Source organism: Chelonia mydas, chromosome 4, assembly GCF_015237465.2.
Source record: "Chelonia mydas isolate rCheMyd1 chromosome 4, rCheMyd1.pri.v2, whole genome shotgun sequence".
Classification (NCBI taxonomy): domain Eukaryota; kingdom Metazoa; phylum Chordata; order Testudines; family Cheloniidae; genus Chelonia; species Chelonia mydas.
The window spans coordinates 124,231,694-124,247,242 of record NC_057852.1 but is presented as its reverse complement, the minus strand read 5'-3'; positions in this window follow the sequence as shown (position 1 = coordinate 124,247,242).

The window sequence follows — 15,549 nt, the reverse complement described above, 5'->3', positions numbered from 1 at the left end:
AAAATATTTATTTTTAAATCTCTGTAACACTTCGGTGAGATTTCTTTTTCCTGTTATTATACGGAAAGCTATCCATATAGAGAAGTGATAGGCATCTTCTAAATACCTAAAATAGACAAACTGACTTCAGGAGGACTTCTTCAGTGAACAAGAATTTCTTGAATGAATAAGGGCCAACTGGATCAGGTTGGAGTTTATATTTCTTATAACCAATAATAGGCAACATTGTTCACTGATGTAGCTCCATTGACTTCAGTAGAGTCACACCAGGGATTAATCGGGCCCAGTGATTATTAACTCTCCTACTTTTTCTCAAATCACTAAGTAATAAAACCATGACAAGTTTATATGACAAAAATGGGCCTAACTAAGGAAGTAGGAACCTTACCTCTCAATTTCCTGGCTTCTGCCACAATTTGGCCCGTACCCTTAGCATTACATTTGTTTTTGTTGTAGAAATTAGTGTGAAAAGAAACAGAAATGTGTCCAAGCCCTCAAAATAAAAACAAAAAAATACAATATTATTTCAAGAGCTGCCGTGCAAACTAGTAGCTGTTTAGAAGTGGCATTAGGGCAAGTGGAAAAATTTTCTGTTGAAACTTTCTTTTGACAGAAAATTGAGTTTTAGACTATACACATTTTTTTTATGTACAGTATCTGCTTTCTGCAAGAAATGTCAAAAATCAAAAACTTTCAGATTTCAAACCAAAGTGTGGAGTTTTCTAATGAAAATTCAAAATTTTATGAGGGAGAAACCCATTTGGCTGACCATTTCTAATTGATATATATAGGAACATAATAGGGGCATAGGACTGGAAGGGACCTCCTAGTCATCCAGTCCAGTCCCCGATATCACAGTCAACACTGTTTTATAAGCCCATTCATAAACGTGTCAAGCTCCACCTTAAAACTTGTTAGATCGTTTGCCTCCACTACTCCAAATGGGAGGCTGTCCCAGAGCCTCACTCCCCTGATGGCTTGAAACCTTCTTCTAATTTACAACCTAAATTTATTCATGGCCACTTTATACCCATTTGTTCTTGTGCAGGTTTTGTCCTTTTGCTTTAATAGCTGTTCTCCCTCCCTGGTGTTTACCTCTCTGACGTATTTATAGAGAGCAATAATATTCCCCCTCCGCCTGGGTTTTGCTAGGCTAAATAAGCCAAGCTCTGTTAGTCTCCTCTAATAAAATATGCTCTCCATTCCTCGGATTATCTTAGTAGCCTTTCCCTGCACTTGTTCCAGTTTGAATTCTTGGCTAATGGGTGAGCACCATGGCACAATTTTAAAGTTTGGCTGGAAACTGGCTTTCCATTATTCTGGTTCCTAGCACATCTGTGTCAGCTGAAATATCACAATGCCAGTGTGAAGGAAATACAGGATACCCGGCCAGTTTGCTAGGCTCCAATGGTGAACTCACCAAATCATCACTTGAATTCACTCCTCAATGTCAGAAATATTTGACCTCATGACGACCTTGAAGTATACAAGTTACTAGGAACCAGTATTAGTACTGACAGCTAAAACCACTAAAGAGAACATTTCAAGGCAGACAGGAGTCACATAGCTTTAGAACTAGAACGAAGCCAATTCAGGAACATACATATTCTTATTAAACTGCTTAAACCAACACATTGTGCTATTTCTACTGTTCCAGCACAGTACATATATCCTAAACCACAAGGCATAAAGAATGGGGTTTCTAACCTCATTGCCAGCACATTTTTAAAAACACTATACAGTTCATAAAATGCTCGGCATGCACTGCTGGATTCATTTATATCCATTAGAAAGGAGCCAGATGAGCATGACAGTTTTATTTTCACTTTAAGATCTCTCGGTGCTGCACGCTGTCCTAATAGCGACAGACTCCTGATGACGACCGAAATACTGTGCAAGGAAATAATCAACAGTTGCTGTTCGCTTCGAATGGAGACAGAGGTATAAATGAGTATTGTATTTAGGGAGCAAGCACTAGAAACACATACATTGATCCAAACTGACTATGCAATTAAGGCCTGATCCAAAGCATGCTGAAGTCAGTGGTAGCCTTGCCATGAACTTCAATGAGCTTTGGATCAGGTCCCTAACAACTGTAAAAATAAGGGGCCCCATTATCCTCTCTCACCACTTCTATATTTATTTAACTCCTTTGAATTCAATGGAGTTACTACTGATTTATACCAGGGTAACTGAGAGGAGAATCAAATTTTTTTCTTTCCCTTCTCTCGGTGATTTCCTTTCCCCTTGTCCTGCTCAGAACAGTAACTGAATTACGTACTGTATAACATAAATCTGTAACTCTGTTACTTATCTGTAATTTAATTCTGTAGCTGTTATTAAATCCGCAAAATGCCTGCCCAAACACTGGGATGGGAGATATTATGGAAAATCATGTTTATTAGTTATCATTAGTTTTCCAAGCGGGCAAAGAATGATAGTATTGTAAGAATATAATCAACTCATAAAGCAATACATTGCAAATGTGACCTTAAAGACATCATTTGGAGACAGATTCTTGATACTCTTACTTATGCAGGATAGCTGTATCCAAGTCCATAAGGGGTCCCATTGACTTCAGTAGGATTCTCTGGAGTATTCAACATAACTAAGGATATCAGAATCCAGCCCTGGGGTCTAACACTGTAGGCCTACATCCTCAAAAGTATTTAGGTGTCTAACCTGCATTGAAATCAATGGGAGGATCTGGGCCATACTGTTTACCATTATTATTAAAATCAATAGGACTTTTGCTCCAGTACTGAGACCTTTAGGAGATCATGGGTTAAGTTTCCCTCTGTGGATTTGAGGTCTTTATTCTATAATGACCAAATTCTGGTGCTATGAGAAAAGTCCTCAATGGAGGGTTTTGATTGATAGAACTATGTATATGTAAGGCAGAACGCCAGTTCAGGGGACCTGATGCAGACAGTAGGCTAGATTCGGATACATAGAGCTGACTAAGACCTTCAGTAACCTAAGAAGAGCTCTGTGTAAGTTCAAAAACTTGTCTCTTTCCCAACAGAAGTTGCTCCCATAAAAGATATTACCTCACTCATCTTGTCTCTGTGAACTGTCTATTGACTTCAGTGGGCTTTGGATTAAGTCCTAGCTCTTTAAAACCAGTGTTACAGGTAGACTTTCATGGCTTGTTTAGACAGTAATAAATCTAATTGCCTCGTGTGGGTGGATTAAGATGGAATTATATATTATAAATTCAACAAACCTCAAGAGTTTTTCTAAATTGTGCCTGGCAGCTTTAAATTCACATAGATTTGCCAATTGTAGTCTGACCCTTATGAAAGGGGTCTTACATTTCCAGCCTATATCCCTTATAAGTCAGACAATTATGCTCCCACTCTGCTAGATTTCCCGCCCCCGACTTCTCCCGTGAGAATGCTAAAGGAATGCAGCCAACTTTAAAAGTCGTATTTCTCCCCTTTGATGACAGATATTGGTTTAGTGGGCAGTCAGTATCTAAGATCTCCACAGTCATCAGCAAAAAAAACCCCAAACATATTTCAGGCCAAATTCTGTCCTGATTTACCGACTCCAATACGATTACAAAGTCCACAGTGACAGTGATACAGCATTAAGGGCCAGACTTTCGAAAGTACTCAGGGCTTGTCTACACAAACATTCAGTTGGCAGAAAACTGGGGAGTGAATCTATCCTGCACTAGCCTGCCACAGACTAAGGGCAGATCTACACTTAAAACGCTGTATCAGAGCAGCTGCACTGCTGTGACGCTTTAATGAAGTCAATGGCGTCGTTAATCCACTTCCCCAAGAGGTGGTAGCTATGACAGTGGGAGAAGCTTTCTTCTGCCAACATAACACTTTCTACAGCAGGGGTTAGGTGGGCATAACTACATCTCTGAGGGGTGTGGATTTTTCACACCCCGAGCAATTTAGTTACACCAATATAGCTCTCTAGTGCAGACCAGACCTAATTGGCCATATAGACTAGTGGACCAGTTTGAAATGGACTAGTTGTTCATGTAGACAAGCCCTTAGTTGCAGATAGGAATGAGAGTTAGGCATTTAAATGGTTTAGGTGCTTTTGAAAATCCCTCTAGGCACCTATGTGCATCTTTAGGTGCCTAAATACCTTTGAAAACCTGACCCCCAAGGGTCTCCTTCTGCACCCATTGAACTCAATGGCAAACTCCCCCATTAGTTTTAATGGGAGGTGGATTGGGACCTCAGGGTAAAACTGACCTCTCACATCTGCTCTGTTATTCTGCTTTCCCTGCATGTACCAGAAGTTGTCAAAATTGTTCATGCCCTGGGGTGTTTAACGCCTAAATTTCTATGGGTGTTTGCTGAGTCAGACTGGCTGAACTGTCACTACTGCTAAGTAAAAACATCTTCAGGCATTTGGAGGCAAAGTCATTGTGGAAGATAGGCAGGGAGGTTTTGTCAGTGAAAAAGTTAATAGTCTTATCCTCAGCTGGTGTACATGAGCATGATTTCACTGACTTGGGTGGGGGGGGGGGCAGTGCAGATTTGCACCAGCTGAGGATATGGCCAGTACAGACAGTAAAACGAGAGAGGAAAAACCCAGCAATGATCCATTTTACCTGCAGCACTCTGCCCTTCAGAGGAATCTGTATCAAAGTCCCTTTTCCTAAGGTTCTCTTTTGAATGAAGAGTTGTGATTTTTACTCAGTACTTAATGACCTGTGTTTGGGACCAAAGAGTACCAAAATGATTTGTAAACCATGGGCCTCACCCTAATCTCTTTTATATGGTGTAAATCAGGACCAAACCCTCTATATACAAAGCACTCTTGCAATGTAGCTTTCTCTGAGGCAGACAATCAATCACCATGCTTGTTTCTACTATGCCTGTCTCTGACCTTGCAGTCATGAGCACTAAACTGAGCAATCTTGGTGCAGAGGGAGTTGACACGATATGTCTAGTAATAATAATACACATGTCATGTTCTGGGTCTCCTCGTGCTGTTGTGTCTGATGTGTAAACTCCTCAAGGCAGGGACTGTCTCTCAGTGAGTTTGTATAGTGCCTTGCACAACAGGCTCCTGACCCAGTTGGGGCCCCTAAGAACAACCTAATACAAAGAATAAATAAGGTGTGTGTGTGGGGAAGAAAACCTTTATCAACCAAATCATTCAGTTGTTTTTGAGCTTTCAAACGCTGGCTTTCACCAGTCCTGAATTCTCTTCAATGATTTCAGCACATTGCTTCTTTAAAGCCCTCGCATAAGGATTTTTTTTCTTTGATTGTGTTTTCTGTTTAAATCATTACATATGAAGAAAGCCTAACAGAAACAGGCTGTGCTGTCTTAGTGGGGGCTTTTCTTTCCCAACACCCCCCCCCCCCCCCCGTTTTTTTTAATTATAAAGAACAACCCTATAATTACTCGATACAAAACACTTCCCATTGAAAATCCCAGAGGCTCCAAATGGTCTTACTCTAAGCCACTGCATTTCTCAACCAAGGTATGAGAAAAGGTTAAAAAGAAATCAGCCTCTGGCAAGGTAAATAAATAAATAAATAACTTGTGGTTTCATTTGTGGGGTCAGTAGTGCCGGGATGGCTAGGTTTCTTTCCAGCTCATAGTTCTCTGGGGGTCTTCAAGGATTTTGCACAACACAAACTTAGTATTACCTCCCCATATGGAAAGTGCCAAGCATTTTTCTTCCCCCCATAAACCCCAGCTTTGAAATGAACACATCTTGAAAGCACAGAGCTCATTTTGAGGTCCTAACCAGAGAGCTCCAATCTCCTCTTTTCTTTCCCCCAAAGACATTTGCATTTAAAAATAAATTTATTGTAAACAATTCCAGAGATCTCCATGGAAAGATTTTTGAAAGGGGCTGGGTGAGGTCAAAATGAGCAAAGAGGATCGTGTTTGACCACGATTTGAAGACAGGCACATAGGCTAACTGGTGCGTTAAACCGTATGGGCGAATGAAGTATGTATTCATAATTATGATAGAGATGCTGTGGGCAGTATTGATTCTGATTGGCGGTGGGAGCTCATTGGAATGTTTGTTAGTAGCTGAGCTTGTAGACATCCAACAGGGCCCAGCCCTGTTGGGGTTTGTGTGCATTTAACAGCAGCAATTGGTTTTGTTTATCTGGCTGCAGTTAAGTGACGCTGCCTTACTGCCAGACAGACCCATAAGAAACAGGGCTGACGCCTAACAGCCCCATCAGCCTAAGCCACATTCACTTCGATGACACTGGCAATGACACAGCTACCCGGGGAACTAATACCAAGCAACAGCTGAAAGCAATAAAGCAAATGAAAAATACCTGGAAGCACAAGCTACAGGCTTCTGTAATGGAACAACCCAGGCACTTGGCCATCCTCAGAGTGTATTTGTAGCCGGTTTATAACTATGTTCACTTTACTCTCAAGGATGAGGCTGTTCAAACATTTCCTTGTCACTCTTAATTGTTGAATTTTTTTTGTTTCCACTTGTGCGCCAGAGTCTGAGACTTCAGATTTTAAGATTGTTCACTCTTGAATGAATTATGACATTGTAACAAATCTTTGTAACAAACCTAAGACTTCATGCCACCATGTTGCCCAATGATGGCTATTTAAAACTTCACTGTCCTACTGGAGCTAGAACTGAGATCTTCCTGCTCTCAGTGCACAAGCCCTCATCATGAGCAAAAGGAGATTCACCATTAGCAGTTGCCAGAGGCATATGACACACAGTTGAGCAGCTCCAAGTAGTACAGAGTAGTCGTACCCCCACACACCATCAAGCTCACTACAGTGTGGAAGTTGCTCAAAGAGGCCCCGAAGCAGACTCTCAAAAAGTCTCTAGACCTGAGTTATTTAAAATTCTCTCATGCTGGATCATTTTACCTAGAGCTGCATGGAGCCTCACAATTACAGTTTTCAGAGCACTCTGCAAACCTTCCCCTTAGTCTGGTTCACATGTGAGTCACAAGCTGCAAATATGTAACTAACACAAGTGCAAATGCAAACTTGAATCCTTAGATTCCACATCTGTATAGCAGCGGTGCTCAGGTTTTGTTCAAAGTTTATTAATGCTTTGAAAATGAAAAGCTCTCCTTAAGTGCTAAGCATGATGGAGCAGACTTGTTTCATGTGCCTACATGTCCATTTGAACACCAGCAATGCCCAGTTTCAGCACTGCTGTTTTAAAGCAGCAGGTATGTTTCAGACATACCCTTAGAACCTGGTTGGCAGAGGTCCTTATTTTGCCAGCAGACCGGGAGGCAGGTGGCATTGTTACACATGGAGGGTGATTCCCACATACAGTGTATTTCACGTGTCCCCAGGTTCAAATGGATCATTCAGCATATGTAGAATTTTGTGCTAACCCACCTGAGACCTGGGATGTTCCCTTCAGTCTAGGGATTATTTATTTGTATACTATGGCACTGAGTGGGCCTTTAGATGGGGCCAATTTGGTGAGGTGCTCAGGGCCTCCTACAAGGTGCTAATCAACTTCTGCTCCCATTCACTACATGTCTAGATAGCTCACCGGACAAGCGATTGGGGAAAGGAACGAGTACCAAGAGTTGTTCCAGAGCCAACAAGAAGTAAAAAGCTATGGCTGAGGATGGACACATGCCAGTCACACTCCAGCCAGATCTTTTCTTCAGAGCTCCCAAATGTAGAACATGTGATAGTAACAGGAAGTCAAGGAACAAATAAGAATAAATTGGCTCTAACTCAAGCATTACATCTCTTGTTGAGGAAGATTGATACTACTGGCTGCTGCTGGAATAGTGTTTGGCCTCTACATTTGTATCGCAGTTGTGATCAAGTCACCCCCAGTCCCAATAATTAGATAGCTAATGAGCTGAAAATCACGTGTGTGTGCTTGATACACCCAGCTGTATGTGTACCACTGAATCAGGAACATTTAAGAGAGACTTGCAATAGACTAGCAGGAACATTTACAATAGGTGCTCAGATACAACAGTGATGGTGGAGAATAGATAGAGCGTGATTGCAATGCACTTGTGAAATAGCTGATAAATTAGAGTAATGCACCCTGACCACATGCATGTACGAGCCCTACTCTGGTGAGCACAGATCAAACCCAGGATGGAGCTTAATGCCTAAATCAAAAGCCTCTACCACTGCAATTACAGGATTGCTCCTTCAGCTAAGAGTAAGTAGCAGGCTATTATAATTAGGGCTGTCAAGCAATACAAAAATTAATCACGATTAATTGCACTGTTAAGCAATAATAGAATACCATTTATTTAAATATTTGTGGACCCTTTCTACATTTTCAAATATATTGATTTCAATTACAAGACAGAATACAAAGTGTACGGCACTCACTTTATATTTATTTTTATTACCAATATTTACACTACACAATATATAAACAACTTTAAAAAACAAAAGAAATTGTATTTTTCAATTCATCTAATAGAAGTATTGTAGTGCAATCTCTTTATCATGAAAGTTGAACTTAAAAATGTAGAATTATGTACAAAAAAACCCCTGCATTCTAAAATAAAACCATGTAAAACTTTAGAGCCTACAAGTCCACTCAGTCCTACTTCTTGTTCAGCCAATCACTCTGACAAACAAGTTTGTTTACATTTGGAGGAGATAATGCTGCCCACTTCTTGTTTACAATGTCACCTGAAAGTGAGAACCACCATTCCACCATTCCAGAGGACATGCGTCAATGCTGATGATAGGTTCTGCTTGATAATGATCCAAAGCAGTGTGGACTGACACATGTTCATTTTCATCATCTGAGTCAGATGCCACGAGCAGAAGGTTGATTTTCTTTTTTGGTGGTTCGGGTTCTGTAGTTTCCGCATCTGAGAGTTGCTCTTCTAAGACTTCTGAAAGCATGCGCCACACCTCGTCCCTCTCAGATTTTGAAAGGCACTCCAGATTCTTGAACCTTGGGTTGAGTGTTATAGTTATCTTTAGAAATCTCACATTGGTACATTCTTTGCGTTTTGTCAAATCTGCAGTGAAAGTGTTCTTAAAACAAACAACATGTGCTGGGTCATCATCAGAGACTGCTATAACATGAAATATATGGCAGAATGTGGGTAAAACAGACCAGGAGACATACAATTCTCCCCCAAGGAGTTCAGTCACAAATTTAATTAACGCATTATTTTTTTAATGAACGCCATCAGCATGGAAGCAAGTCCTTTGGAATGGTAGCTGAAGCATGAAGAGGCATATAAATGTTTAGCATATCTGGCATGTAAATACCCTGCAATGCCAGCTACAAAAGTGCCTTGTGAATGCCTGTTCTCACTTTCAGGTGACATTGTAAATAAGAAGCAGGCAGCATTATCTCACGTAAATGTAAACAAACTTGTTTGTCTTGGTGATTGGCTGAACAAGTAGGACTGAGTGGACTTGTAGGCTCTAAAGTTTTACATTTTTTTGTTTTTGAGGGCAGTAATGTAACAAAAAAAATCTACATTTGTAAGTTTCACTTTCATGATAAAGAGATTGCACTACAGTACTTGTATGAGGTGAACTGAAAAATATTATTTATTTTGTTTATCATTTTTACAGTGCAAATATTTCTAATAAAAATAATAATATAAAGTGAGCACTGTACACTTTGTATTCTGTGTTGTAATTTAAATCAATAGATTTGAAAATGTAGAAAAACATCCAAAATATTTAATACATTTCAATTAGTATACCATTGTTTAACAGTGTGATTAAAATTGCAATGAATAGCAATTAATTTTTTTAATTGCGATTAACTTTTTGAGAAATCAGGTGAGTTAACTGCAATTAATTGACAGCCCTAGTTGTGACTCAACTGGTGTACTACATTATCATGGGAAAAAATTAATAGTCTAGTGGCTATGCACAGGCCTCGGAGTCAGGAATTTAGGTTTCTCTTCCTGGTTCTGACATAGGCCTGCTGTGCGATCTTATGTAAATTATTTAACCTCTCGTCTCATGACTCAGCCTTCTGGCCAGGTTACTTAGAGTCCCACCGCTTCCAGCATATCAGTGTCCCACACAACACTGGTCATCAATATGACATCTGCTGCCCCGCCAGGGCTCATTTTCCATTTCACTGTTGTGTCAAGTAGTGGCCCCAGGGCTTCCTCCAGGAGTCTTGAACCAAACCAGACATTCCAACTCTCGTGAATTTATCATGAGAGAAATAAAATCTCACTCATGGTCTTGTGATAAAACTCTTAGATGTCAGGAAATTTTTTTTTCCAGCCCAGCGAGGAGTGGCTCCCACTGGGTGGTCAGCCCCAGGCCGCCAGGCCACCATGGTGGTGTCTCTTGGTGTAGAGAACTGGGAAGTGGGATGGACCCAAGGCTTTCTGGCAGGGGTAAGAAGCAAGGTGGGAGAGGCAGGGAGTCCTGGGAAGGTGGTGGGTGTAGAGGCTTATGTGGGGAAGTTAGCTATAGTTGCCACTAGGACCTCTTTGTGTTGGGTGTAGGGTCACAGTGGCCAGTTTCTCTGCATCTCAGAGGTGGCAACCCCAACTGATGTCAATGGGAAATGAGGGAGATCAGCACCTTGCAGGAGGCAGCTGGCCCCTACAATATCGGGCACTTGTTTGCTTAGAGTGCTTACCTCATGAAGCTCATTGCAATAGCAGTGTTGCCAGCTCTTTGGATTTAATCATGAGACTCATGATATCAGGGGGTTTTCTTAGACCCCCAACTGCTGAAATCAAGAAATTGCTGGAAAATCTCAGCTTTCATTAACAAAAAAGGTAAGTTTCTAGCTTGCGTGGTTGCAGAGGAAAGGTTGAAAATGTGACCTGAGAGCACCTCAAAGGCTCAGAAACCAGAAGGGAAATAAAGCAAACCCTCATATCATTAAAAAAAAAAATCCTCATGATTTTTAAGCCAATCTCATGATTTTGGGGGGTCTGACTCACGATTTCCCAGTGGCGAAGGGTGGCAACACTGCCACTCAAAAGCAAATACAAAAACAATAAAAACAACTTCTGCCCCTGTTCTCTACTGTTTTCACCCCACCCTTTACGGTGGGTGGATAGGGGAACCCAAGCTTTCCCTCCTCTCTGGATTCTAACCCAGGGAGCCTGTCGTGAACAGGCAAGTCTGTCTGTTCAGAACACCCCTTGCTTCCTCAGCTGATGATTAAGCCTTTCCTTTCCTTCACCCAGTGTGTATCTGTATTTTTCTCAGGCTGCATAGCTTTGCAAGGTTCACCCTGCTTTCAGGGCAGGGGCTCCCCCTATCCTCAAGTGACAATACAAACTTAAGCCACTTCTGCCTGCCTCTGGCAGGAACTTTAGTCCTTGTAATGTTCCCTGTGCACAGTTCCTCAAGGAAATGCAAACTCCCAGGCCTGCATCCCCTGAGTCTTTCCCACTATTTCAAGATTCACCACAGGAGCTTACCGCCCCCCGTGGTGGCCCCAGTTCTCCTCACTCCTCTCAAGCCTTTTCCCAAGAGCAGGAACTCCCAATCTCTTCTTTCTCTCCCTCCCTAGGTCTTCCTGATCCTTTCCCAGCTGTGTCAATAATAGCAATTAAGCCATTCTGTTCAGATTGCCTGCGGGACAGTTTCTGCATCCAGCTCCCCCTGTGCCAGTATTCCAGACACATGCCTTTCCCTGGAATTTGTCCGTGTCCGAGGACTATCCCTTTAAAGAGCTATGCTATTTACATAAGGCAGTGTTAGGGCTGTACTAGCTTTGTGATTCAAACTGCAGAGGGACCCAAAAATCAACCTGGGTCCAAATTTGAACTGGAGTCAGTAAATGTCACAGCCAGGGCTAGAACTCAGGAGCTCTGCTCTCCCAATGCCATACTTGGGCCACCACACTTTCAGGCACCGCTGAACCTAAGTGCCCAACTACGGGAGTAGATTCCATGCATCCGACGAAGTGGGTATTCACCCACGAAAGCTTATGCTCCAATACGTCCGTTAGTCTATAAGATGCCACAGGACTCTTTGCCGCTTTTACAGATCCAGACTAACACAGCTACCCCTCTGTTACTTGATTCCATGTCAGACATCTCTCGAGAGTATTTCTTTAACAACGCCAATAATTGCATTCAAAGCAGGAGGTAACTCTTTTACCAAATCCCATTTTTAGACCAGGTGCCAGTGAGTGCAGGTTGCAAAACACCCAGATACCCAGAAGCTTTCTGTCAGAGTGGTCCTGAACCAGGGGTCCGAGGCCTCTTGGGGGGCTGTGCGCAGGTTTCACGGCATCTGCCAAAATAAACCAGAGAGCAGAACTGTAGTTAGACTCGCTGGGGCCCAGAGCAGAAAACCAAAGCCCAAGCCCTGCTGCCCGGGGCTGAAAGCCGAAGCCTGAGCAACTTAGCTTCGCAGTGCCCCTTGTGGCATGGGGCCCTGGGCAGTTGCCCCGCTTGATACCCCTAATGCCAGCCCTGGCTTTTAATCTACTGCATAGGCAGAAAACCAATTGTTGTGGCACAGGTGGGCTGTGGAATTTTTATAGCATGTTGGGGGGTGGGCCGAGAGAGGAAAAGGTTGAGAACCCCTGTTCTACCGTACTCCCTAGTATGCTTTGTGCGCATGGCACCCCTAATTACATCATTCCAAATAAATAACATTTTTTGACTGATAGTCTTCAGGAAGCAATGTAATGACTTCCCATATTTCAGCTATAAATCACATCCCTGACAATCACTGACTGCTGCATCAAATTCCCATTTGGTCTAAATGCTTTTATTCCATTCAATTGGGTTGTACAACCTTGGCCATCGAGTGAATCTGGTCTGAGCTGTAACTCTCTCCATCTAGGAATCTGGCAGACAGTTCTGCTTACCTTTCAGTGAGAAGGAATGCAGGAGAGTGCCTGCAATGAATAAAGAATGAGGGGGTCCTGAGGTAGAGCAGGTGAATATAGCTGCTGTTAGGAGGACTTTGCTGTGTGCATCTTGATTGGAGTGCAAAAGCCATGGAAGTGATGGGCCTGCATTTTGCATTGTAACAGAGCACAAGCATTCTGCTGCATGGGATGCTGACTGTGCAAACAGTCCTAGGGTCCCACCGATTACCTGTTATATAGTCATGTACCTTTTGTTCTAAAGCCTTCAAACCCAGCTGAGCTGCAACAGCAAAGAGATGTCAGAGATTGCAGAGCATCCATTTTTTAGGGCTGCTGAACTAGGATTTTAAATTAAGTGGCCAAAGGTGAAATGAGCCTGGTGGGCAAAAATATCCCATAAATTGATCAATTTTTGCGGAATTACTTGAAGTCCAAATCCTGGCCTCTGAGCCCATGCTAAATAAATGGGCACGGCTCACATGCCAGCCCCGGTGGACAGATCCTTCCCCCAACAGGCCTCCCAGTGGCAATGGAACGACAGGCTGCTAGGGGACGTAGCAAGAACCAATTCAAGGTTGTTGTTGGTATTCGGGCAGCAGCTGCAGATGGTGGAGCACCACTTCTGGGTCCAAGCAACAAGCACTGACTGCTGGGATCACGTCATAACGCAGGTTTGGGACGAAGAGCAGTGGCTGCAGAATTTTTGGGTGCCCACGGTTTGAATCTGTGCCGAGCTCACCCCATCCCTCCAAAACGAGAGCTGCACTGACAGCGGACAAGCGAGCGGAGATCACACTGTGGAACTCTGCAGTGCCAGATTACTGCTAGTCAGTCAGGAATCCATATGAAGTCAAGAAATCCACCGGGGGGACGGTTGTGATGCAAGTGTGCGGGGCCATTAATTGCTTCCTGCTAGGCAGGACTGTGACTCTGGGCAATGTGCAGGACACAGTGAATGGATTTGCAGCAACGGGGTTCCTGAACGCAGCGGAGTGATAGATGACGTATACATCCTTCCCTTGGCATCAGAAGAGTTTGCCACAGAGAACATCAGCAGAAATGGCTACTTTTCTATGACTGTGCAAGACCACTGGGGATGTTTCTATGGTGGATCACTGAGGAAGCTTCACTGATATTAGTGTGGGCTGGTCAGGGAAGGTGCATGGCACTCGCATCTTTAAGAAAACAGGACTGTTCAGAAAGCTACAAACAGGGACTTTCTTTCCTGGTCGGTGGATTACCATTGAGAATCTTGAAATGCCAATAGTGATCCTGTGGGACCCAGCCTATCTCTTGCTCCCCCGGCTCATGAAGCCTTTCACCAGCCACCTCGACAGCACCACAGAATGATTCAACCACAGGCTCAGCAGGTGCCGAATAACAAATGATTGTGCTTTTGGTCATTTGAAGGGTCATGAGTGTTGTTTTCTCACAAGATTGGACCTCAGTGAGAAAAATATCCCACTGGTTATAGCTGCCTGTCGTGTTCTGCATCATATACATGAAGCAAAGGGGGAAAAGCTGGCGTGGAGCGCAGAGGTGGAGCAGCTGTCTGCTGAATTTGAACAGCCAGATACCAGGGTTATTAGAAAAAAGAAAAGGAGGACTTGTGGCACCTTAGAGACTAACCAATTTATTTGAGCATGAGCTTTCGTGAGCTACAGCTCACTTCATCGGATTGCCACAAGTCCTCCTTTTCTTTTTGCGAATACAGACTAACACGGCTGTTACTCTGAAACCAAGGGTTATTAGAAGAGCTCAACGTGGAGCTATGTTGCTCAAGGAGGCTTCGAGAGGGCACTTTAACAGTGAGTCAGAGTAGTGAGTGGTGTAGTATGCTCTCCCTGGCCTTGCTCTTTTGTGGTCTGGTAGGAATCGTGTGGTGACTGCTGTACATGTAGGTCTACAACATTGTCAGTGCACCTATTCATTTTGTTTGGGAATGATCCTATGAGTTGCGTGACACTGTGCAGTAACGGGTAATTGGTTGCTTTCAGAAGTGGTGAGCACTTGGCAGCATATGCTGCGAACTAATAAAGATGAATTCTGTTCCAAACAACAGGATTTTATTCTGTAACAAAATCAGTGCAAAAAAACCCTGACCAATTTTACAACAAATACATTAAAAACTTAATAAAACAATAAAAACTTACAAAGGGGAAGGAAAATTCATGTTCGTTTCAAGTACACATACACCAACTGTGGCTTTCACAGATCTGTATATGTGAAGCTGTGATTGTCTTTAATGTCCTCTGGGTGTCGTGGGGGGTGATGCAGCGACCCCTGATTCCAGGTGAAATGTTAAAGGGGGCATTTAGGGAGGTGCCAATACTCAGTTCTCAGTGGGCTGCAGAGCGTGGGGAGCCTGGGATTGTTGAACCTGCCGGTCCACCAGAGTCTGCAGCATCTGTGTAGCTGCCTGAGAAGTTCCATTATGCCCTGGTGCTACTCCCTCTCTTTCTCCTCTCCACTCTTTCCTTCTCCAGACTGTCCACAATGTTCATCCTCCCCAGGCCCTGTGCTCATGGTCTCATACAGCACTGACTTGCAGGATCTCACTGAACGTGTCATCCCAAGTTTTCTTCTTTCTCCACCTTCTCTGGCTCAGGTATTCTGCGGGTGTGGAGGGGGACACCCTGAAGGCCGCAGAGGCATCAGCTGAAGAACACACAGAGGTATCACTGTCAGCTCATTCACTACAGAAAGCAAAACTTGTGATGCTGAACCCACTCCCCCTGCTCCCCTAAAGTTTTAAGCACTAAATTCTCCCTTCTGCTTGGGATTTCTTCT